This window comes from Scyliorhinus torazame, chromosome 18 (assembly GCF_047496885.1).
Source record: "Scyliorhinus torazame isolate Kashiwa2021f chromosome 18, sScyTor2.1, whole genome shotgun sequence".
In the NCBI taxonomy this organism is placed as follows: domain Eukaryota; kingdom Metazoa; phylum Chordata; class Chondrichthyes; order Carcharhiniformes; family Scyliorhinidae; genus Scyliorhinus; species Scyliorhinus torazame.
In genome coordinates, this window is record NC_092724.1 from 161647672 (window position 1) to 161672861 (window position 25190).

Genomic DNA, 25190 nt, shown 5'->3' on the forward strand with positions numbered 1-25190 from the left:
CAACTTACAGGAAATGTATTAGCTGATAGATTTAGATTTATTGTCACCTGTACCGAGGTACAGTGGAAAGTATTGTCCTGCATACAGTATAGTTCCATACATGAAAAACATAGGACGTACGATAAATATACAATGCAAATACATAGACATAGACATCGGGTGAAGCATACGGAGTATAGTGTTACAACAGTAGAGAAGGTGTGTGGAGAGATCAGTTCAGTCCATAGGAGTGTCATTCAGGAGTCTGGTACCAATGGGGAAGAAGCTGTGTTTGAACCTGTTAGTGCGTGTTCTGAGGTTTCTGTATCTCCTGCCCAATGGGAGAGGTTGGAAGAGTGAATAACCCAGATGGGAAGGGTTTTTGATTATACTGCCCGATTTCCCAAGGCATCGGGAGGTGTCGACGGCGTCAATGGATGGGAGGTGGGTTTGTGTGATGGACTGGGCAGTGTTCCCGACTCTCTGTAGTGATGTACACAGTAAGCTCCCACAAATATAAGATCAATAATGACAGGGGGTGGGGGGGTTTGGTTGAGGGGTAAATATCAACCAGGACAAGAGTAGGTCTTCATTTCTGAATCCCAGTGAAGCACAGCTCAATCTTTAACCTTTTGAGAATGGATAATTCAGGCACTATGCCTGAGGATATGGAGGAAGGGACAATGGAATAAGAAGAGGCAGCAGAGAGAATCCAGAATGAATTGGACAGAATTAGGGAAGCCGAGAAGTTGAGTTGATTTGAGATTTGGAGGCACCGCAGCGTGACCACTGGTGGGAGGATGCAATAACAGTAGTAATAATAATGTGATCTGTTTACACAGAAAGTTGATTGATTGATATTTATTGTCACGTGTACCGAAGTGCAGTGAAAAGTATTTTTCTGCGGCCAAGGGAACGTACACAGTACGTACATAGTAGACAAAAGAATAATCAACAGAGTACATCGACAAATAGTGATTGGTTACAGTGCGGAACAAGGCCAAACAAAAGCAGCATAGGGCGTCGTGAATAGTGTTCTTACAGGGAAAAGATCGGTCCGATGGGGGGAGTCGTTGAGGAGTCTTGTAGCTGTCAGGAAGAAGCTGTTCCTATGTCTGGATGTTGTATGGGTCGTCAGACTCTTGACTGAGTCATTGGATGTATTTGAGGCAGCAAGGTAGCACAGTGGTTAGCACTGTTCTTTCACAGCGCCAGGGTCCTGGGTTCGATTCCCAGCTTGGGTCACTGTCTGTGCGGAGTCTGCACGTTCTCCCCGTGTCTGCATGGGTTTCCTCCGGGTGCTCCAGTTTCCTCCCACAAGTTCTGAAAGACGTGCTGTGAGGTGAATTGGACATTCTGAATTCTCCCTCCGTGTACCCGAACAGGCGTCGGAGTGTGGCGACTAGGGGCTTTGCAAAGTAACTTCATTGCAGTGTTACTGTAAGCCTGCTTGTGACAATAATAAAGATTACTAAATTCCTGAACTAGGTAGTCGACGGTTGTAAAAACGGTCAGGAAGTGGAGTTGGGGTCAGGATTATATCAGCCACATTCTTATTGAATGGCTGTGCAAACAAGAGGGTTGAATGGAGTACTCCTGCTCCTGTTTCTTATGTTTTTACATTGAAGAAAATAAAACAACCACAATCTGCTTCATGTTGCTGTGATATTCCTCTTGTGTGCTGCTTACAACAGCGTCCTGCAGTCAACCAGGAATTCGTGGAGACTGTTGGACAATTCTGGGGATCAGGAACCCCAGGATCAAGTATTGACCTTGTCCGTATGCCTCACCTTACATCTCACTTAAGGACCTGTGAACAAAAAATACTCGAATAAGAGCTTCCTGTTCCCAGCATCTAGCGTAGATTATTTTGGGGTTCAAGATTTCTCTTGGCTTTAGCTTTGTGTTTTCAATATAAAAAAGCAGACAGTAAAATGGATTAATTAAATCACGGTCTCTCACACCGGGTGCAATTCTACAATGTGGAACTTGTTACATGGAAGAAACGAGAGAAACTGTGGTTCTCCTCGGAGCAGCGAAGGTGAGAGTTAATAAAGAGAAACTGTCCGCAGAGTCAGCAACCAGAGAGACACAGGTTTAATCTGATTGGTAGGGTGGAAACACAGAAACAATTTCATAGAATCATAGAATTTACAGTGCAGAAGGAGGCCATTCGGCCCATCGAGTCTGCACCGGCTCCTGGAAAGAGCACCCTATCCAAGGTCAACACCTCCACCCTATCCCCATAACCCAGTAACCCCACCCAACACTAAGTGCCATTTTGGACACTAAGGGCAATTAATCATGGCCAATCCACCTAACCTGCACATCTTTGGACTGTGGGAGGAAACCGGAGCACCCGGAGGAAACCCACACACACAGGGGGAGGATGTGCAGACTCCGCACAGACAGTGACCCAAGCCGGAATCGAACCTGGGACCCTGGAGCTGTGAAGCAATTGTGCTATCCACATTGCTACCGTGCTGCCCTTTTTTTTTTGCGTGGGTTTCCGCTGGGTGCTCCGGTTTCCTCCCACAGTCCAAAGATGTGCAGGTTAGGTGGATGGGCCATGCTAAATTGCCCCTTAGTGTCTAAAGGTTAGTGGGGTTACTGGGTTACGGGGATAGAGTGGAGGTGTGGGCTTCAGTACACTGCTCTTTCAAGGGCCGGTGTAGGCTCGATGGGCTGAGTGGCCTCCTTATGCACTGTACATTCTATGAATTTATTTAGAACAACAAAAAGAACAAAGAAAAGTACAGAACAGGAACAGGCCCTTCGGCCCTCCAAGCCTGTGCCGACCATGCTGCCCGTCTAAACTAACAAAACAGTGTGTTGTTGTGATCTGGAAGGTGCTGCTCGATGAGGCTTTGGAAGTAGATTCATTTTGTAAGGGCCACGAAGAATCCAGCACGAGTTTTAAGGATACAAAGTAATAACGTTTATTTACTATAATAATATATACATAACAGTAGCAGTAACTTCCCTTGCTACCTTCTCCTTCCTGCTGGTTCCTGAACTGGCCAGCTTATTTATACTAGGAGTTTCTCCGCCCCCCTCATTGGGGAAGTTCATACTCCCATAGGATTGTGGGATAGTCATTAGTCCCCAGCCAATCGTAAGTAGGCAGGTTATAACATCCCTCCCCCCCAAAGTCCAAGGAATCCACCGAAGACCCTGGCGAAGGAGGGCGTCGGACTCGTTTTGCCGCCGGCCGGACACCATTTGCACGCGGCGCTGGATCAGGCGGCGTATAACGAGACGGAGACCGGCGCTTCCATGATGAACGGCGTAACGGTTGTACATCCACGGCCCGTGGACCCGAGGATTCCCCCTCTGATGCATCCTGTGTCTCCATCTCGGAGTCAGAGTCTGCTGCCTCCGTCATGTCAGCGTCTCTATCTCCATTCGGTCTCGTAACGACCTGCGCAGGCTTCGAGTGAGGCACCAGTGGAAGATTTTGAGGACGACCTTCCCTTGTCTCTGGTCTTTGCGGCTGTTGAAATGAGCTCCGGGGGCGGGGAATCTTTTGAGGGGATGATCTTCTGGACCGGACGTGGTCTACGTGTTTTCGCTGGAGACGACCCTGGGCTTGCACTTGGTAAGATTACACCAGGAACCCATTGGGCACCACCAGCAAAATTCCGCACGAATACTGGGTCACCGGGCGCAAACTGCCGAATCGGACGATGCCGAGACAATCCCTGTCCCTGCCGTTCTTGTGTGCGGCGTACTTTTGTGCCAATGTCTGGGAAGACCATACTAAGGTGGGTGCGAAGTCTCCGGCCCATTAGGAGTTCTGCTGGGAGCTACCCCAGTCACTGTATGGGGGGTGGTCCTGTACGTAAACAAAAAGCGAGCCAGTCTCGTGTCCATTGATCCGGAAGACTGCTTCTTTAGGCCTCTTTTGAATGTTTGCACTGCACGCTCTGCCAACCCATTTGAAGCCGGGTGGTAAGGGGCAGTGCGGATATGGCGGATGCCGTTCATCTTTGTAAACCTAGCAAACTCCTCACTCGTGAATGGAGTGCCATTATCCGTGACCAGCACCTCGGGGAGGCCATGCGTACTAAATGATAAACGCATCTTTTCAATTGTTGCGCAGGACGTTGTCCCCTGCATCTTATGCACCTCCAGACATTTGGACTGGGCGTCAATTAGTAGAAGGAACATGGATCCCTGAAAAGGGCCTGCGAAATCTGCATGTAAGCGTGCCCAAGGCCGCCCTGGCCATTCCCAGTGATGTAGGGGCGCGGCCGGCGGAAGCTTCTGATGCCCCTGGCAAATGGAGCAGTTTTGGGCCACCTTCTCAATGTCGGTGTCGAGGCCTGGCCACCAGACATAACTCCGGGCCAACATTTTCATCTTGGTCACGCCCGGATGCCCATTGTGCAAGTCTGATAATATCAGCTCCTGGCCTTTTTCCGGGAAAATCACACGCGTCCCCCACAAGAGGATGCCGTCTTCCACGCTGAACTCTGACAGCTTGGAGGAAAATGCCCGCAACTCGCCTGGGAGCTGTCTATGCTGCCCACCATACAGGACTATGTGCCGAACCTTTGACAAGACTGGCTCCGTCTGGGTCCACTCACGGATCTGTGATGCCGTGACAGGCAAGGTGTCCATAAAATTTAGGGTTGCAACCACCTCACCGGTCGTGGGTGTCGACATGGGGCCGGTCGATAAAGGCAATCGGCTCAGTGCGTCGGCATTTGCTATCTGCGTTCCTGGTTTGTGCTCCAGAGAATACTCGTATGCAGCAAGCAACAAAGCCCAGCGCTGGATCCGTGCAGAAGCAATGGGCGGTATTGGCTTATCCTCTCTGAAAAGTCCCAGCAGGGGCTTATGATCAGTCACGATAGTGAAATGGCGGCCGTACACATACTGGTGGAAGGGTTTCACCGCGAAAACCACTGCCAGGCCCTCCTTCTCGATCTGCGCGTGCTTTTTCTCCGCTGCAGTCAATGTGCGGGAGGCGAAAGCTATCAGTCGCTCGGCCCCGTTCTCCATCTTGTGGGACAGGACGGCCCCAGTACCATACGGGGATGCATCACATGTGACGAGCAAAGGCTTTCCCGGATCATAGTGGGTTAGTAACCCAGACGACGACAATTGTTGCTTTACCCGCCGGAAAGCGGTTTCTTGCGGCTGACCCCAAACCCAGGTGTGATTTTTCTTTAGCAGCAGGTGTAAGGGGGCCAGCGTAGTTGCCAGATTGGGGAGGAACTTCCCGTAATAGTTTACGAGACCGAGAAAAGAACGAAGATGCGAAGTGTCAGTCGGGGTGGGGGCATGTTGAATTGCACGCACCTTCTCTGCGACAGGGTGCAGACCCTCGCGGTCCACCCGATAACCTAGGTAGACTACTTCTTTTGCCTGAAATACGCACTTTGTGTGACGTAAACGGACTCCAGCCTCCGAAAGGCGTCTAAGGACAGCCTCCAGATTTTCCAAATGCTCTTGCTCCGACGTCCCTGTAATCAACACGTCATCTAGGTAGACAGCCACACGTGGTAAACCTCTCAAAATGCCCTCCATAACACGTTGAAAAATTGCGCAGGCAGAGGATACTCCAAAGGGCAACCGTGTATATTCATACAGGCCCCGGTGTGTGGTAATGGTTACATGTGGTCGGGAGGCAGGGTCCAGCTCCAACTGCAGGTAGGCGTGACTCATATCTAATTTTGTGAATGAGAGTCCACCTGCAAGTTTCGCATAGAGATCCTCTATGCGAGGCATTGGATATCGGTCGAGTCGGGAAACTGTATTCACTGTAAGTTTATAGTCGCCACACAAGCGAACTGTGGCATCTGGCTTCATTACTGGTACAATTGGTGCTGCCCAGTCAGCAAAACGGACGGGCCTGATAATACCCAAACTCTCCAAACGAGTGAGCTCCCCTTCTACCTTCTCGAGCAAAGCGTAAGGCACTGGGCGCGCCCGGAAATAGCGCAGCGTGGCTCCTGGTTCAACTTGGATACGGGCTACGGCCCCTTTTATTTTCCCCAAACCAGGCTGGAATACCTCTGGGTATCGTCCTAGCACCTCAGTCAACCCTCCAGAAACTGTTTGGAGGATGTGCTGCCATTGCAACCGCAAATGGCGCAACCAGTCCCGACCCAACAGGCTGGGCCCATGGCCACGCACTACGATAAGTGGGAAACGCCCCTCCTGGCGTCCATAGACAACAGGGGTCATTGTAGTTCCTGCAATGTCCAGTGGTTCCCCCGTGTAGGTGGCCAACCTGGCCTGTGAGTCGGTTAATGTAAGGGTCTGTATACCCTGCTTGATGCGGTCGAATGTCCTCTGGGCGATCACGGAGACCGCTGCGTCAGTATCCAACTCCATCTCCAGCGGGTGGCCATTGACCCGTACTGTCACCTTAATGGGGGCCACACGGGGAGCTGCCACACAATGCAGCTGCAGGCAGTCGTCCTCCGTCTCCACGTCCTCAGGAGTGGTCGCCGCAGGTTCATCCACATGGAAGGTACGGCCTCTGGGCTGGTCCCAGTTACGGCCCCTGGGCTAGTCCCAGTTTCGGTCGGAACGACGGCGCCTCTGGCGTCCCCAAGACCGCCGTCCGCGATGGGGTCGGCGCCTACAAGTCTGACACGGACATGGCTCCTCATCCATTGGCTCTGGAGAAGGCTCCCTTCGGGGAGGAATGTCCGATGGCCACTGGCGTCGGTCCGGTCGTTGCCTCGCCCAAGGGACCGCAGGAGTGCGGGGGGACGTTTTTGGGCGGAAAGGGTTGCGCCCCAAGGCATGCACTTCCATTCCCTGTAGCTCCTGTACTCCTCGCTCTGCGCTCTCTCGGGACAAGACTATTTGTATTGCCTGTTGAAAAGTCAATGTTGGCTCCGCTAACAACTTTCTCTGGGTTGCTGCATTGTTAATACCGCAAACCAAACGGTCGCGTAACATTTCTGACAAGGTCTCACCATAGTCACAGTATTCCGCAATCCCGCGTAGCCTGGATAAAAAAATCGGCAAGGGATTCTCCAGGGGTCCTCTCAGCGGTATTAAACCGGTAACGCTGGACTATCGTGGACGGGGTTGGGTTAAAGTGTTTCCCCACTATATTCACAAGTTCGTCAAACGTTTTGGTGTCCGGCGCAGCTGGGTACGTAAGGCTCCTAATCACCCCAAACGTATGCGGCCCGCAGGCGGTGAGCAATATGACCACCTGGCGCTCGTTTTCGGTGATATTGTTTGCCCGGAAATAGTAACGCATCCGTTGTGTGTACTGGTTCCAGCTTTCCAGCGCAGCATCAAAAACATCCGTACAGAGGCATGGTACAATAGAAAACAACTTCCAACCTGTATCCAACAAAAATCCAGGGAGGTGGCTTCAGCAGTGTAGACAGCTATTCACTTTAACCCTCATCGCCAGTTTTGTAAGGGCCACGAAGAATCCAGCACGAGTTTTAAGGATACAAAGTAATAACGTTTATTTACTATAATAATATATACATAACAGTAGCAGTAACTTCCCTTGCTACCTTCTCCTTCCTGCTGGTTCCTGAACTGGCCAGCTTTATTTATACTAGGCGTTTCTCTGCCCCCCTCATTGGGGAAGTTCATACTCCCATAGGATTGTGGGATAGTCATTAGTTCCTAGCCAATCGTAAGTAGGCAGGTTATAACAATTCAATAACAACTTTCAAAAGGAAACTGGACACATTTTTATTTAATTTTTCATTAGTGGGGATTAGTGAGAGCTGGAACAAGATGGATAATCATGGCTCAAGAGTGTTACAGCTAGACAGAGCCGTGAGGCAAATCGACCAGGCTGACTTTATTTCAGTACAGAGTAGATTTTGTTCCCCCACTTGACTCTTGGTCAATTTGCTAAGTCAGAAAACCAAAGAAAGGAACTTGTACTTACACAAACTCAGAATGTCCCCAAGTGCATTGCAAAGTTTGAAGTCATTTAAGAGCTGTTGGAAGGTAGGAAATAGAATTCCCTTCTCCAGAGAGTAGTAAAGCCTGGGTCATTGAATTGACTTCAGGCAGAGTTCATCAGATTTCTGATACACTGGGGAGTCGAGAGTTGTGGGGGCAGTGCAGGAAATTGGGTTTTGAGATCTCGATCAGCTCAGCCATGATTCTACCGAATGGTGAAGTGGAATCGAAGGGCTGAATGGCGTGCGTCTGCTCCCAAGTCCTATGTTCCAATTTGTGCACAGCAAGATTTCACAATCAACAATGTGATCATCTGCTTGAGGGATAAATATTGGCCAGGATAAAGGAAGGTTTCCCCTGCCCTTCTTTTAAATGGTGCCTTGGGATCTTTCTGTGCCCATCTGAGAGAACTGACAGGACTCTGTATTGCACGGTTCTGGTCTATGAAACGACCCTCATCATTATAGCCATATTATTGTGATCACCGGTGTGATGAACGGTTACTGCCTTATTATCATGTAAGGTGATGTCCCCTTTAAGACCGGGCTTGGAACCCTGGGGACTCCGCCTCTGGCTCCGCCCATCTGTGAGCCATATATAAAGGGCTGCCTCATGGGCTGTGCAGCAGTCAGCACATGCTTCAGCTCTAGCATAGTTCTTAGTCTAATAAAGCCTTCTTTACCATTTACACTCTAAGCGTCGTTATTTTTTTTAAAAAATATTTTATTGAAAATTTTTGGTCAACCATCACAGTACATTGTGTATCCTTTACACAATAATATAACAGTATAAATAACAATGACCTGTTTTATAAACAAAGAATAAATAATATATAACAAAAACTAAAACTAAAACTAAATGGCAACTGCCTTGTCTCAGATAAACACTCTCCAAAAATGTGATTTAACAGTCCAATATACAATTATTTATAGCAACGACCTATACATATTATACATATATATTAACAACCCTGAGAGTCCTTCTGGTTCCTCCCCCGCACCCCCCTGGGCTGCTGCTGCCTTCTTCTTTTCCATTCCCTCTATCTTTCTGTGAGGTATTCGACGAACGGTTGCCACCGCCTGGTGAACCCTTGAGCCGATCCCCTTAGGACGAACTTAATCCGTTCCAGCTTTATAAACCCTGCCATGTCATTTATCCAGGTCTCCACCCCCAGGGGCTTGGCTTCCTTCCACATCAACAGTATCCTGCGCCGGGCTACTAGGGACGCAAAGGCCAAAACATCGGCCTCTCTCGCCTCCTGTACTCCCGGCTCTTGTGCAACCCCAAATATAGCCAACCCCCAGCTTGGTTCGACCTGGACCCCCACTACTTTTGAAAGCACCTTTGTCACCCCCACCCAAAACCCCTGTAGTGCCGGACATGACCAGAACATGTGGGTGTGATTCGCTGGGCTTCTCGAGCATCTTGCACACCTATCCTCTACCCCAAAAAATTTACTGAGCCGTGCTCCAGTCATATGCGCCCTGTGTAACACCTTAAATTGAATCAGGCTTAGCCTGGCACACGAGGACAATGAGTTTACCCTACTTAGGGCATCCGCCCACAGCCCCTCCTCAATCTCCTCCCCCAGCTCTTCTTCCCATTTCCCTTTCAGCTCATCTACCATAATCTCCCCCTCGTCCCTCATTTCCCTATATATATCTGACACCTTACCGTCCCCCACCCATGTATTTGAGATCACTCTGTCCTGCACCTCATGCGTCGCGAGCTGCGGGAATTCCCTCACCTGTTGCCTCGCAAAAGCCCTCAGTTGCATATACCGGAATGCATTCCCTTGGGGCAACCCATATTTCTCGGTCAGCACTCCCAGACTTGCGAACTTCCCATCCACAAACAGATCTTTCAGTTGCATTACTCCTGCTCTTTGCCAGATTCCAAATCCCCCATCCATTCTCCCCGGGGCAAACCTATGGTTATTTCTTATCGGGGACCCCACCAAGGCTCCAGTCTTTCCCCTATGCCGTCTCCACTGTCCCCAAATTTTCAAAGTCGCCACCACCACCGGGCTTGTGGTGTATTTCTTCGGTGAGAACGGCAATGGGGCCGTCACCATAGCTTGTAGGCTAGTCCCCCTACAGGACGCCCTCTCCAATCTCTTCCACGCCGCTCCCTCCTCTTCTCCCATCCACTTACTCACCATTGAGATATTGGCGGCCCAGTAGTACTCACTTAGGCTCGGTAGTGCCAGCCCCCCCCTATCCCTACTACGCTGTAAGAATCCCTTCCTCACTCTCGGGGTCTTCCCGGCCCACACAAAACTCATGATACTCTTTTCGATCCTTTTGAAAAAAGCCTTCGTGATCACTACCGGGAGGCACTGAAACACAAAGAGGAATCTCGGGAGGACTACCATTTTAACCGCCTGCACCCTCCCTGCCAGTGACAGGGATACCATGTCCCATCTCTTGAAGTCCTCCTCCATTTGTTCCACCAATCGCGTTAAATTTAACCTATGCAATGTACCCCAATTCTTGGCTATCTGGATCCCCAAGTAACGAAAGTCCCTTGTTACCTTCCTCAGCGGAAAGTCCTCTATTTCTCTGCTCTGCTCCCCTGGATGCACCACAAACAACTCACTTTTCCCCATGTTCAGTTTATATCCTGAGAATTCTCCAAACTCCCGAAGTGTCCGCATTATCTCTGGCATCCCCTCCGCCGGGTCCGCTACATATAACAACAAATCATCCGCATACAGAGATACCCGGTGTTCTTCTCCTCCTCTAAGTACTCCCCTCCACTTCTTGGAACCCCTCAATGCTATTGCCAGGGGCTCAATCGCCAGTGCAAACAATAATGGGGACAGAGGGCATCCCTGCCTTGTCCCTCTGTGGAGCCGAAAGTATGCAGATCCCCGTCCATTCGTGACCACACTCGCCACTGGGGCCCTATACAACAGCTGCACCCATCCAACATACTCATCTCCAAAACCAAATCTCCTCAGCACCTCCCACAGATAATCCCACTCCACTCTATCAAATGCTTTCTCGGCATCCATCGCCACCACTATCTTCACTTCCCCCTCTGGTGGGGGCATCATCATTACCCCTAGCAGCCTCCGTATATTCGTATTCAGCTGTCTCGCCTTCACAAACCCAGTTTGGTCCTCATGGACCACCCTCGGGACACAATCCTCTATCCTCATTGCCATTACCTTGGCCAGAATCTTAGCGTCTACATTTAGGAGGGAAATAGGTCTATAGGACCCGCTTTGCAGCGGGTCCTTTTCCTTCTTTAGGAGAAGCGATATCGTTGCCTCAGACATGGTCGGGGGCAGCTGTCCCCTTTCCTTTGCCTCATTAAAGGTCCTCATCAGTAGCGGGGCGAGCAAGTCCACATATTTCCTGTAAAATTCAACTGGGAATCCATCCGGTCCCGGAGCCTTCCCTGCCTGCATGCTCCTAATTCCTTTCACTACTTCCTCTATTTCAATCTGTGCTCCCAGTCCCACCCTTTCCTGCTCCTTCACCTTGGGAAATTCCAGCCGGTCCAGAAAGCCCATCATTCTCTCCCTCCCATCCGGGGGTTGAGTTTCATATAATTTTTTATAAAATGCCTTGAACACTCCATTCACTTTCTCCGCTCCCCGCTCCATCTCTCCTTCCTCATCCCTCACTCCCCCTATTTCCCTCGCTGCTCCCCTTTTCCTCAATTGGTGAGCCAGCAACCTGCTCGCCTTCTCCCCATATTCGTACTGTACACCCTGTGCCTTCCTCCACTGTGCCTCTGCAGTACCCGTTGTCAGCAAGTCAAATTCTACGTGTAGCCTTTGCCTTTCCCTGTGCAGTCCCTCCTCCGGTGCCTCCGCATATTGCCTGTCCACCCTCAGAAGTTCTTGCAGCAACCGCTCCCGTTCCCTACTCTCCTGCTTTCCTTTATGTGCCCTTATTGATATCAGCTCCCCTCTAACCACTGCCTTCAGCGTCTCCCAGACCACTCCCACCTGGACCTCCCCATTATCATTGAGTTCCAAGTACTTTTCAATGCACCCCCTCACCCTTAGACACACCCCCTCATCTGCCATTAGTCCCATGTCCATTCTCCAGGGTGGGCGCCCTTCTGTTTCCTCCCCTATCTCGTAGTCCACCCAATGTGGAGCGTGATCCGAAATGGCTATAGCCGTATACTCCGTTCCCCTCACCTTCGGGATCAACGCCCTTCCCAAAACAAAAAAGTCTATTCGCGAATAGACTTTGTGGACATAGGAGAAAAACGAAAACTCCTTACTCCTAGGTCTGCTAAATCTCCACGGGTCTACTCCTCCCATCTGCTCCATAAAATCTTTAAGCACCTTGGCTGCTGCCGGCCTCCTACCAGTCCTGGACATCGACCTGTCCAGCCCTGGTTCCAACACCGTATTGAAATCTCCCCCCATTACCAACTTTCCCACCTCTAGATCCGGGATGCGTCCTAGCATACGCCTCATAAAATTGGCATCATCCCAGTTCGGGGCATATACGTTTACCAAAACCACCGTCTCCCCCTGTAGTTTGCCACTCACCATCACGTATCTGCCCCCGCTATCCGCCACTATAGTCTTTGCCTCAAACATTACCCGCTTCCCCACTAATATAGCCACCCCCCTGTTTTTCGCATCTAGCCCCGAATGGAACACCTGCCCCACCCAACCTTTGCGTAGTCTCACCTGGTCTATCAGTTTCAAGTGCGTTTCCTGTAACATAACCATGTCTGCCTTAAGTTTCTTAAGGTGTGCGAGTACCCGTGCCCTCTTTATCGGCCCGTTCAGCCCTCTCACGTTCCACGTGATCAGCCGGGTTGGGGGGCTTTTTACCCCCCCCCCCCCTTGTCGATTAGCCATCCCCTTTTTCCAGCTCCTCACCCGGTTCCCACGCAGCTGTGTCCCCCCCAGGCGGTGCCCCCCCGCCCATCCCACCCCATGCCAGCTCCCCCCTCTCCCCAGCAGCAGCAGCCCAATAATTCCCCCCTCCCACCCCCCCCCCGCGCTAGATCCCCCACTAGCGTAGTTACACCCCCCATGTTGCTCCCAGAAGTCAGCAAACTCTGGCCGACCTCGGCTTCCCCCCGTGACCTCGGCTCGCACCGTACGACGCCCCCTCCTTCCTGCTTCCCTATTCCCGCCATGATTATCATAGCGCGGGAACTGAGCCCGTGCTTCCCCCTTGGCCCCGCCCCCAATGGCCAACGCCCCATCTCCTCCACCTCCTTTCCTCCCCCCACCACCTCCTGTGGAAGAGAGAAAAGTTACCACATCGCAGGATTAATAACATAAAACTCCTCTTTCCCCCCTTTTTACCCCCCTCTTCGCCCCCCATACTCGCCCCACCACTTTGTTTCAAACGTTCTTTTTTTTTTAATAACCCGCTCATTCCAATTTTTCTTCCACGATAAAAGTCCACGCTTCATCCGCCGTCTCAAAGTAGTGGTGCCTCCCTTGATATGTGACCCACAGTCTTGCCGGTTGCAGCATTCCGAATGTTATCTTCTTTTTGTGAAGCACCGCCTTGGCCCGATTAAAGCTCGCCCTCCTTCTCGCCACTTCCGCAATCCAGTTTTGGTATATGCGGATCACCGCGTTCTCCCACTTACTGCTCCGAGTTTTCTTTGCCCATCTAAGGACCATCTCTTTGTCCTTAAAACGGAGGAATCTCACCACTATGGCTCTAGGAATTTCTCCTGCTCTCGGTCCTCGCGCCATCACTCGGTATGCTCCCTCCACCTCCAGCGGACCCGCCGGGGCCTCCGCTCCCATTAACGAGTGCAGCATCGTGCTCACATATGCCCCGACGTCCGCTCCCTCCGCACCTTCAGGAAGACCAAGAATCCTTATGTTGTTCCTCCTCGCGTTGTTCTCCAGCGCCTCCAGCCTTTCCACACATCGTTTATGGTGTGCCTCGTGCATCTCCGTCTTCACCACCAGGCCCTGTATGTCGTCCTCATTCTCGGCTGCCTTTGCCTTCACGACCCGAAGCTCCCGCTCCTGGGTCTTTTGCTCCTCCTTTAGCCCTTCGATCGCCTGTAATATCGGGGCCAACAGCTCCTTCTTCATTTCCTTTTTGAGTTCTTCCACGCAGCGTTTCAAAAACTCGTGTTGTTCAGGGCCCCATATTAAACTGCCACCTTCCGACGCCATCTTGGTTTTTGCTTGCCTTCCTTGCCGCTGCTCTAAAGGATCCACCGCAATCAGGCCACCTTCCTCTCCTTTTTTCATCCGTATCCAGGGGGGATTCCCTTCTGGTTCACCGCACAGTACTTTTAGCCGTTAAAATTGCCGTTGGGGCTCTTCTTAAGAGCCCAAAAGTCCGTTCCACCGGGAGCTGCCGAAACGTGCAACTCAGCTGGTCATCGCCGCACCCGGAAGTCCTAAGCGTCGTTATTGAGGGTACCTCAATTTATTAGACTAAATTAGATTCAGGATGGACGCAGGCCTAGAACCAGAGAAGCTCAATCTGGAAGCACGGACACCGGAGGCGAAGGAAATTTTTAAATACTGGCTGCGGTGCTTCGAGGCCTACCTGGACTCCGCAGAGACTCCCATCCTGGGGCCACGCAAGCTGCGTCTACTCCACGCCCGGGTGAGTCACAGAATCTCCGCCACGCTCGAAAAGGCGACGACTTATGAAGAGGCGGTCGAGTTACTCCGCAAGCGGTTTGTCAAACCCATCAACGAGGTACACGCCAGGCATCTGCTCTCTACCTGCCGGCAGCGCTCGGGGCAATCGCTAGACGAATTCGTCGAGAAACTCACCGCGCTTGCCAGGGACTGTGACCATCAGGATGTGACAGGGGAAGTCCATATGAACCTGCACGTCAGGGGCGCTTTCGTGTCCGGCATCCGCTCGACCTACATCCGGCAGCGGATGCTCGAAAACGGGGCAAAAGACCTCCAGGACACGCTAACGCTCGCCTCCTCGCTGGAGGTGGCCCGACATAACTTGGGTACGTACCCCGCGGACTCTGCGAGCCCCCCCCGGACTTCCTCAGACTCAGCCTTATTACAGGCCTGCGCCACGCGGCGACCCGCTCACCATGGGGGCACATCGTGCTACTTCTGCGGGCAGGGCTAGCACCCACGCCCATGCTGCCCAGCCCGCTCCGCGATCTGCAGCGACTGCGGGAAGAAACGGCACTTTGCGAGGGTCTGTCTGGCCAGACTCAGGGTCCAGAAAAACAAAGAACAGCCGGCCCGAAAATCAGGCTCTCAGGCCCGCAGGCCTCGCAATGCTGCTGCACACGTACCCGACACGCCCCCTTCTGACCCGTCATCAGCCTAGTGCGAATCATGGGAGCGGCCATCTTCTCGACCCGACACGTGCGACCGACGGCGGCGGCCATTTTACGAGTCCGACTCGGCTGAGGGCTTCGACTACCCGCGAGTGGGTGCGATCACCCTCAGCCAAACTCGGCCAAAACACCTGCAGAACTCTATGATGCAGGTCCAGGTCAACGGGCGCGACACTGCATGCCTCTTCAACTCCGGGAGCACGGAGAGCTTTATCCACCCTGAAACGGTAAGGCGCTGCTCCCTACGCACCTATCCCGCATCCCAAACCATAGCCCTCGCATCCGGGTCCCACTCGGTACAAATCAAGGGGTACTGTATTGCGGATCTCTCGATCCAGGGTGCCAAATACAGCCGTTTCAAATTTTAGATCCTTCCTCACCTCTGTGCCCACCTGCTGCTCGGACTGGAATTCCAGTGCAGCCACCGAAGCCTGACACTGAAGTTCGGCGGACCCTTGCCCCCCCCTCACGGTGTGCTGCCTTGCGACACTGAAAGTTGCACCCCCCTCGCTATTCGCGAACCTCACTCCTGACTGTAAGCCCGTCGCCACCAGGAGCCGGCGCTACAGTGCCCGAGATATGGCTTTTATCAAGTCAGAGGTCCAGCGTTTACTGGGAGAGGGGGTCATCGAGGCTAGCAACAGCCCTTGGAGAGCGCAAGTGGTGGTAGTCCGGTCCGGGGAGAAGAAACGGATGGTCGTGGATTATAGCCAGACCATAAACCGATTCACACAGCTTGATGCGTACCCCCTTCCTTGCATCGCGGAAATGGTAAATCGGATCGCCCAATACCGAGTCTTTTCCACGGTCGACCTCAAATCCACCTACCACCAGCTCCCCATCCAACCAAAAGACCGCCCCTATACTGCCTTCGAAGCAGCCGGCCGGCTCTTCCACTTCCTCAGGGTCCCCTTTGGTGTCACAAATGGGGTCTCCGTCTTTCAAAGGGCGATGGACCAAATGGTGGACCAGTACGGTTTGCGGGCTACATACCCGTACTTGGACAATGTCACCATCTGCGGCCATGATCAGCAGGACCATGACGCTAACCTCAAAAAGTTCCTCCAGACCGCCCGAGCCCTTAACCTGACCTACAACGAGGACAAATGCGTTTTCCACACCACCCGGCTAGCCATCCTCGGCTATGTCGTGGAAGACGGGGCCCTAGGTCCCGACCCCGACCGCATGCGCCCCCTTAAGGAATTCCCTCTCCCCCGCAGCCTCAAGGCTCTCAAACGGTGCTTGGGGCTTTTCTCTTATTACGCCCAGTGGGTCCCCAAGTATGCGGACAAAGCCCGCCCACTCATAAAGACCATCATTTTTCCCCTCTCGGCTGAGGCTCAATTGGCCTTCAACCGCATCAAGGCCGCCATGCACGCGGTGGACGAAACCATCCCTTTCCAGGTAGAGAGCGATGCATCAGACATCGCCCTGGCTGCTACCCTCAATCAGGCAGGCAGACCAGTAGCGTTCTTCTCCCGAACCCTCACCACCTCCGAGGTTCGACACTCTGCAGTCGAAAAGGAGGCACAAGCCATTGTGGAGGCTGTGCGGTGCTGGAGACACTACCTCGCCGGTAGGAGGTTTACCCTCGCCACCGACCAACGGTCGGTCGCCTATATGTTCGATAACACGCAACGGGGCAAAATAAAAAAACGATAAAATTTTGAGGTGGAGGATCGAATTCTCCACCTACACGTACGATATCAAGTATCGTCCAGGGGAGCTCAACGAGCCCCCAGATGCCCTGTCCCGCGGCACATGCACTTCTACCGGCCAGACAAGGTTCGGCTCGTGAAGGCCTCAGGTCCCTTTGAGCGACTGAGCATGGACTTCAAGGGGCCCCTCCCGTCCACCAATCGTTATGCCTATTTCCTCACCGTGATCGATGAGTTCTCCCGTTTCCCATTCGCCATTCCCTGCCCCGACATGACCTCAGCCACGGTGATTAAGGCACTGCACAGCATCTTCACCCTGTTCGGTTTCCCCGCTTATATCCACAGCGACCGGGGTACATCGTTCATGAGCGATGAACTGCGTCAGTATCTGCTCAGCAAAGGCATCGCCTCGAGCAGAATGACCAGTTATAACCCGCGGGGAAACGGGCAGGTGGAGAGGGAGAACGCGACCGTGTGGAAGGCTGTCCTTCTGGCCCTGCGGTCGAGAATTCTCCCAACCACCCACTGGCAGGAGGTCCTACCTGATGCCCTACGCTCAATTAGGTCACTCCTCTACACGGCCATGAATGAGACCCCTCACAACCGATTGTTTGTCTTCCCCAGGAAGTCTACCTCCGGGGTCTCGCTTCCACCTTGGCTGATGGCTCCGGGACCTGTTCTTCTCCGGAGGCACGCGAGGAGCCATAAAACGGACCCCCTGGTCGAAAAGATCCGACTGCTCCACGCCAACCCCAGTTACACCTACGTGGAGTACTCCGACGGCAGGCAAGATACGGTTTCCCTCCGGGATCTGGCACCCGCTGGTTCCCCCACCACAGACGCCTCTTCCCACGGCGCTCCCCTGCAGGACCCAGCGCCCCCTACAACACACCCCCTTCCGGCCCTACCCCCCCGTTGGTGAGCACCTACCGCACGCCCCCCCTTGCGCCCCCTTTACACACCCTGCCGGCACCGGCACCGCTACCCCCGGCCCTGCCTAGTCCCCCTGCCCCGACCTGGACCGAAGCTCCGACCACTGTGCTCCCGGATGTGCCCTCAACCGGGACCTCCGTGCCTGACGCACCACCGCTTGAATTGAGGAGGTCGATGAGGATGATTCGGCCACCGAGACGGATGGACCTATGATGGCACTTCACCCCCGCCGGACTCTTTTTAAACAGGGGGTGAATGTGATAAACGGTTACTGCCTTATCATCATGTAAGGTGATGTCCCCTTTAAGACCGGGCTTGGAACCCTGGGGACTCCGCCTCTGGCTCCGCCCATCTGTGAGCCATATATAAAGGGCTGCCTCATGGGCTGTGCAGCAGTCAGCACATGTCTCAGCTCTAGCATAGTTCTTAGTCTAATAAAGCCTTCTTTACCGTTTACACTCTAAGCGTCGTTATTGAGGGTACCTCAACCAGGCTTTCAGCCGCCGAGAATGAGGGCAGCCTAAACCATTAGCAGTGAACTACCCTGTCTGACCCTCTGATTTTCACACTGTACTACTGGAGAGGTTCATCGGTGAATCACTGAAGTGATGGGGGACTAGGTGAATGGCGCATGGCCCATCAGAGCAATTCTTTCCCACTGGCAGAAAGTAAGACATCTATTCTGAAGTTATTTGTCATTATTTTAAAGTTTCCACCTAAAGTATTGGAAGGAAGTTGGTCGCATTCACCAAAAGAATCTGCCCTGGTCTCCCCTCACCATGCTGGGGGGGGGGGGGGGGGGGGGGGGGGGGGGTAAGTGGTGACATAGACTCTTACTGCGGATAAACCTTATCCTCCGCTTTAAAAACTCCTCCAAAATCAATTTGCAAACGTCTCCGACTTTATTTTGGGCAGAATTGACGTGGCTTCCAGAATCTTTCTGAGAAAGTGCCAGAAGTCACAGGTACAGCTGAGGATTGTCAACAGCAAATCCACAACATGCAGCGAGGAAACAGCTTCACTTCATACAAAAAGCAGCACCGACAGTATTGACGGGAGAGGCAGAATGGGGACAGGAGTTTACACATTTCACAATGTGCTCAGCAATCTGACACCTCACTGTCGCACTGACTAGACTGAGTGTTACATTACTTATCGACTCGCCCCCCACACCCACAGGCTATGATTCTACAATTAAGTCACAGCTCTTCTGATATATTATTGTATAAGTCATTCATATATGCAAATGTTCCTGTGTTGCAGAAGCATTATTTCTGCCCCCTCTGATGGGCCAGTTTACCAGCTGTCGTAACCATCAGTCCAGAGTGTGATTCCTGCTCTGACAAATCTGAGATAGTACGAAGTCTTACAACACCAGGTTAAAGTCCAACAGGTTTGTTTCAAATCACTAGCTTTTGGAGCACTGCTCCTTCCTCGGGTGAATGAAGAGGTAGGTTCCAGAAACATATATACAGACAAAGTCAAAGATGCCAGACAATGCTTTGAATGCGAGCATTTGCGGGTAATTAAGTCTGTACAGATCCAGAGAGAGGGGTAACTCCAGGTTAAAGAGGTGTGAATTGTCACAAGCCAGGCAGTTGGTAGGATTTTGCAGGCCAGATGGTGGGGGATGAATGTAATGCGACATGAATCCCAGGTCCCGGTTGAGGCCGCACTCATGTGTGCGGAACTTGACTATAAGTTTCTGCTCACCAATTCTGCGTTGTCGCGGGTCCTGAAGGCCGCCTTGGAGAACGCTTACCCGGAGATCAGAGGCTGAATGCCCTTGACTGCTGAAGTGTTCCCTGACTGGAAGGGAACATTCCTGCCTGCCGATTGTCGCACGATGTCCGTTCATCCGTTGTCGCAGCGTCTGCATGGTCTTCGGGACATCCTTTCCCGCAGCGTATGAGGTAGACAACGTTGGCCGAGTCGCACGAGTATGTACCGCGTACCTGGTGGGTGGTATTCTCACGTGTAATGGTGGTATCCATGTCGATTTTCTGGCACGTCTTGCAGAGATTGCCATGACAGGGTTGTGTGGTGTCGTGGTCACTGTTCTGAAGGCTGGGTAGTTTGCTGCAATGGTTTGAGGTTGCGCGGTTGTTTGAAGGCAAGTAGTGGGGGTGTGGGGATGACCCTGGCAAGATGGTCGTCTTCATCGATGACGTGTTGAAGGCTGCGAAGAAGATGTCGTAGTTTCTCCGCTCCGGGGAAGTACTGGACGACGAAGGGTATTCTGTCGGTTGTGTCCCAAGGAGGAGGTTGGTGCGGTTTTCTGCTGTGGCGCGTTGGAACTGTCGATCGATGAGTCGAGCGCCATATCCCGTTGAATATCCCGGCATATCCATATTGATTTTCTCCTGGTACATATCCAGGTCTGCTGCCAGATTTGGGAATAACCAATGGAAATGAACGCTGAGCAGCTGCAACCGGTCTTTCCCATCATTCTGACTTGTCCCGTCCATGGGAATCAAGGTCCTCGTGTGTGGAAAGCCCTTTCTGTTCTCCCCAAGTGGAAGATTGGAAAATAAAGCAAAGCTTGAACGATGGGTAAAGGACGTTAATGATGGCTTCCAGTGTCAGCTTTGCTCTCATTGGCAGCATTCACATCTCCAAGTCAGGAAGTTCAGGGTTCAAAACCACCGCAGAGCACAAAATGTTGACAGGCACTCGAGGACGTACAACACTGTCGGAGGTGCTGTCTTTCTTTCTTTTTGTTTTTTATAAATTTAGAGTACCCAATTCATTTTTTTCTAATTGAGGGGCAATTTAGCGTGGCCAATCCACCTACCCAGCACATTTTTAGGTTGTGGGGGCGAAACCCACGCAGACACGGGGAGAATGTGCAAACTCCACACGGACAGTGACCCAGAGCCGGGATCGAACCTGGGACCTCAGCGCCGTGAGGCAACAGGGCTAACCCACTGCGCCACCGTGCTGCCCTAGGTGCTGTCTTTCTAATGCAATGAAGGTTGAGGCCCCGGCTGCCTCTCAGGTGAATGTAAAACATCCCATAGTGCTGCTTACAGGAAAGTAGAGCAGTTCTGGTCCTGTGCCCTGGCCAATATGAATAATTTCAGAGGGGCTGGCTCGCTGCGTGTCGGAAGAAGCAGAGCTTTTGCACAGGCTTGTTTCGACAAGAGAGAATTCTCTCCTTGGCTGAGCCCGACTTCTTGGGTTGTCCAGTGCGCTGATGGTAAGATGTCGCAGAGCTTGGTGAGGGAGCAACTGCATCATGCGCTTGCTGACAGAATGGTGACAATTAAGCCTGCACCCCATTGTACCAGTGTCTGCCATGCCTTCACCGAGGACTGACCAAATCTGAGACGGTTCAACTCAGAAGCCTGGGTGTCCAATTGGAGACCCGATTCTGTGTGCACAGGCACTGATGGGGTGGTGGGGAGTATAAAGGGACCCCACCAACAGATGTTTCAGCGTCTGGAAGCCGCACCTGACCATGACTATGATAAATTCGGCCTTTCAGATGCTGGTGACATGGGTGGAGATTTAAGGAGTGTGCGTGCTGTTACTGTGTAAATGCAGACTCTCTGAGCTGAACATTTGGACAGACATTGGGATCATTTGCCTCTGGTTCTCAGTGATCTGTCACGGTGTCTGTGATATTGACCCCCACCTCAACCAAACTCTGGGAGTGCTCTGAAATTTCCCCTTCCTGTCAATCTCATAGTTTCTGACACATCCAAAAACCTTCTCAGAATTTGTCTGTATTGGTGGCGACCCCCAGTTTACCCACCTGGTCACCCCTCGACTCCTCCACACCCAGTGGGAGTGCCCTCTACCCTCCCACCACTGGCATCAGGGTGGTAGTTCTGAGGAGCAGGGTTGCCAACTCTGCTTAGCTGTATTCCTGGAGGATCCTCCCATTCCCCAGCCAGTCAAACAGTTTCCCCACCTCCAACATTTTTTATTTTTTTTAATGGAACACTTCAAGAATTTGCGTGTCACCCTTGCGCAGGGGCCATGCTAATCTTCTCTGTATTGTTCCAATTTTAGTATATGTGCTGCCAAAGCGAGCACCACCTCCAACATTTTAAATAACTCATTCAACTAAATTTAATTCTGAGAAAATGACAAACAGGCACTAAAAAAGAATTGTACGATTTAATGATTTTTCTCTGGGTTTGCATTGCTCGAAGCTGAGAGATCCTAGGGCTCCATTCCTGTCAAGGCCCCAAGCGAAGAGAGAGAGAGTCTGAATATCATTTGCATTTACACAGTAACAGCATGCGTGGCCCTTAAATCTCCTTCATGTCGGCAGCGTCCCAGGTTACTGGCAGCAGAGATTTACCCTATTCAGAAGCAGCCCTTCCAACTTGAACTGCTTTGACAAATGGTACTCTCTGATGAGCTGACATATGGCATGGATTTTGTTGGGGGGGGGGGGGGGGGCAGGGGGCGCTGTTCAGCTCCAGCTGGCCCCTTCACCAGCAAACAACAGCTCCAAGATTTAAAGTCACGCCATCGCGGAGATTCAGGGCAGCCCAGCATTGTCTTCTTCTGGCCTCGCTCCCTTTAATCTCAGCTCCATTATTAGTGAAAATGCTCAGACAACCATAACTGTCCCCTTTCTTCCCCCCCCCCCCTCTCTCTCCCCCCCCCCCCTCTCTCCCCCCCCCCCCATCCCCATCCCCAATCGGGCTGCAATAACCATTTGCTGTAAATACAAGATTAAGTGTAAAATCAGTCCCAGGTTAAGCCCAGCCCACAAGGTTGTGTGTGTGGACAGACAAGGTGGCAACTCAGCTGTACTACCCTGAAACTCGGCCTCACTCCCCCACCTCCCGCGTGACAGACAACCACCTGCTCAAGGTACATTTTGGCACATTTACTTTGAGTGTGTCGGTGATGGTGAGTTCTGCTCTCACACTCTCCCTGTTACATTCAGCATTTTAGCAAATCTTTCCCGAAACAGCTGCTCTTAATCCACTTAAGATATCTTCCTAGGTCCAGATTTTCATGGGTTTTTGTGAGCGTTAATCGGGCAGGTGGCTGGCGGTATCCCCATATCTCAGAACTAAACTTTACTTCACATCGTTCAAACTAAAAGTACCTTTTCTAGTTTCTGTTTATTGGTGATAAAAGTCCCAACCTTTTTATTTCTCCTTTTCCCTTCTCTTCCCCTCTCCATTTTCCTTTAATTCTCTGCCTCTTGGGCAGCATGGTGGCGCAGTGGTTAGCACTGCTGCCTTCCAGCTCCGAGGACCCAGGTTCGATCCCGGCCCCTATCCATGTGGAGTTTGCACATTCTCCCCGTGTCTGCGTGGGTCTCACCCCCACAACCCAAAAATGTGCAGGGTAGGTGGATTGGCCACTCAAATTGCCCCTTAATTGGACAAAAAAAAAATTGGCTACTCTAAATATATATAAAAAAATAATTCTTTGCCTCTTCTTCACTTCGACTCTGTCTGTCCCACCCGGTCCCTCTCTTTCTCCCTCTATAGCTGACTCTCATTCCCTATCTCACTTTCTCTTTCCATCTCATACTGTCTTGTTTTTCTCTCTCTCTCTCTCTCTCGCTCTCTCGCTCTCTCGCTCTCTCTCTCTCTCTCTCTCTCTCCCTGTCTGATACTGCGGATGACCTGTTTGGATACAATTACCATGAAGCTTTAGAAATTCCTCTAATCCCATTCACAGTTGTCTGTTTGAGCTGCTGAATGGGACCATCTGACTGGGGCGTCAGGATATGAATAAGAAGCAGAGTAGGGGGGTGGGGGTCCGGGTGGGTGAGGCACTGTCTGTGGTCGGAATGAGTAGGACCAGTGTCTGTAGTGGGGAAGATCCTTGAACTGGTCCTGTTAGCCCCATCCCCCTCCCCGCCTGTGGTGTCAAAGGCAATTAATGAGAGTGAAGTAGAGCCTGCACTGGGCCGCACAGTGCAGGAGTTTACAAAATCCTCTTTTATTTTTCAATTTGAGCTGTGTCACATTGTATTTTTCAAGAGGGCTTTGGGTTTGCGTCAGACCCCTGGTCTGGCGTTAATGAAGTGTGCGTGTGTGTGTGTGGGGGGGGGGGTTTGCTGAAGGTTTGTTGACCCTCTTGTATAGCAGTTTGTTACACTTTACATCTCAAAACGGTTACAGCAAAACATTCGGCCGGCTTCCCAGAGCTGTACATTTTAAGAAATGTCCTTTGTACCTGGGGTTATTTGGCAATGGTGCCGCTCTCGGTTTTGAGTCAGAATCAAAACCTCACAGCGAAACACAGGTTAGAAGAAGGCCATTCGGCCCACCATGAGAACTATCTGCTTGGTCTCACTCCCCTGCACTGTCCCCAGAGCCCGGTCAATCTTTTCTCTTCTGAAAGTTGCTGTTGACCTGCTTCCCCTGATCTTCCAGACAACGCGTTCCCCATCACAACACCCGGCTGTGTGAAAATTGTTTCTTTGTGCCAGGCCAGGTTCTTTTATCAATCCTCTGGATCCTCTGGTTATCAGCTGATCAGTCAGAGCAACACGTTTCTCCTGGTTACTCTATCAAATCCTTTTATGGTTTTCAACATCTCTATCAAATCTCCCCTTGACCATCTCGAAGGAAGGTTCTGGGCTCTAGCGCCACTCCAGAGATTTGTCCACAAACTCCAGGCTGACACTTCCGGTGCAGCACTGAGGGAGCACAGTACTGTCAGAGGTACTGGGCGGGATTCTCCGGAATGGAGGCAGAGTGTCCGCGCCGTCGTGAACGCCGTCACCTTTCACGACAGCGCGAAACGGGCGCGGGCACTACCGATTCTGGCACCCACAGGGGCCAGCACGGCGCTGGAGCGGTACACGCCGCTCCAGCCTCCCCGGCACCAACTGGGCACCGCGCCAACCCGCGAATGCGCGGGGGACTTCCTCAGCGCGCCGGCCCCGACACAACATGGCGCGGGGGTTCAGGGGCCGGCCGCGTAACAAAATAGGGCCGAGGCTGGCCTGCCGATCAGTGGGCCCCCTATCGCAGGCCAGACCCCATCGGAGGCCCCTCCCCGGTGAAGGCCCCCCCCCCCCCACAGGCCACCCCCCCCGACCCTGCGCGCAGAGTTCCCGCCGGCTGCGAGCCGGTGTGGACGGTGCCGGCGGGACTCTGCCGTTTCCGTGCGGCCGCTCGGCCCATCCGGGCCGGAGAATCGGACAGTGGCCCGCGACCGGCGCCGCGCCAAACACGGCCGCGCTCCTCGGAGAATCGCGCGCCGGCGTCGGGGCGGCGTGGCGCAGTTGCGGTGATTCTCCGGCCCGGCGTGACGCTCCGAGAATCCCGCTCACTAGCTTTCCAAGGCCCTCGCAGGTGGATGCGAAAGATCCCACAGACGCAATTTCAGAGTAGAGCAGGGAAAATATTTATGTCCAGGACAATATTTATCCCTCAACCAACCTCACTGAAAACAGACTATCTGGTCAATGTTGAAACTTGCTGCGTGCAAATTGGCTGCCACATT

The 25190-nt window shown here is 52.3% G+C and overlaps 1 protein-coding gene and 1 non-coding gene across 2 annotated transcripts in view; one reads left to right on the forward strand and one right to left on the reverse strand.

Annotated features, from left to right (window-relative positions):
* Positions 1-25190, forward strand: part of rhbdl3 (rhomboid, veinlet-like 3 (Drosophila)) — a 116592-nt gene that overhangs the window by 32422 nt on the left and 58980 nt on the right. The window lies entirely within an intron of this gene.
* On the reverse strand, positions 21688-21794 carry LOC140395802 (U6 spliceosomal RNA). Its single transcript, XR_011936316.1, has one exon. It is a non-coding gene; the product is annotated as a U6 spliceosomal RNA (small nuclear RNA).